Consider the following 1,100-nt stretch of genomic DNA (forward strand, 5'->3'; position numbering starts at 1 on the left):
GCCCCACTTCTTTCTACATAAACCGACAAGGTCTGTGTCCCGGGTTTCGTTTGTTCACTTTGCACGTGGAGAGCGGTAACGGGACGGGGTGATGGGGTCCCGGCGCCCCTAAGAGCCAGGTGTGTCGCGGGGGGGTTCTGGTACCCGCCGGGTGGATAGTGGTAGAAATTCGGTGGTCCTGGTGTAATGGGATGCGGCCCCTTTAAGAGGGGCAGGGGCGTGGCGTGGCGTGGCTCCCAGGGGCGGAGCCCCCACGTGGTCGCTCCCACTGCACAGTTCTTTCAGCAAAGTGGGCCGCGAGCCGCTGCCGGCCGGACGCGGTTCCGGGCTCGGCCCGACGCTTCCCGGGGGCTGGCCAAGGGCTGTGACCCAGGGAGCTCCACGCCGCCGGTGGATCCTGCCCAGGAGGGCTGCCCTTTACCCCGGGAGCGGCCGCGCAGGAAAAGTGGCCGGGAGGAGGCGTGGCCCCCTAGGAAAGGGACGCCCCGAGGCCGACAGGGGTGCCCGGAATCCGGGCTGAGAAGTTCATGCTGAGCCCTCAGGCGTCCAGTTCTCCCGCGGAGGACGAGGCCCGAGCGGGGCCCGGAGGAGCGTGGCAGCAGTGCAGATCCTTAGCGGGGCGGGGGCAACCAGGTTCTCCGGGGCGCGCGAGTGGCGAGCCGCGCTTGCGAACCCTAGGGGAGCCGAGCGGCGCCTGCGAACCCTAGGGGAGCTGAGCCGCGCTGGCTACGCGCCCGGGAGAGGCGGGGCCACACGCGATGGGGCGTGGGCAGGGGCGAGGCCACAACATAACCCGATCGCCCGCAGGTGTCGGGCTTACCCGGGCTCGGCGCAGGGCGGGCCCACGCGTGGGGTGCTTCCAGGCTGGGCCGGGGCCGGAGCCGCGCCCGTGACGTCACGGCGGGCCGGGCAGGGCTGACCCCGCGAGGAGCGGCCCGTGCCGGGCGAGCGCGCCCGCCGTACGCTACGCCTATGGCGGCGGCTGGAGGGCCGGAGCCGCCCGCGGGGGTCTCGGTTGCAGAACCCGGGCCCCCGCCGGCCTGCCGCTTCTTCCTGGAAGGCCGCTGCCGCTTCGGCGCCCGCTGCCGCCAGCCCCACCC

This window comes from Bison bison, unplaced genomic scaffold, assembly GCF_000754665.1.
Source record: "Bison bison bison isolate TAMUID 2011002044 unplaced genomic scaffold, Bison_UMD1.0 scf7180017847012, whole genome shotgun sequence".
Taxonomy (NCBI): Eukaryota; Metazoa; Chordata; class Mammalia; order Artiodactyla; family Bovidae; genus Bison; species Bison bison.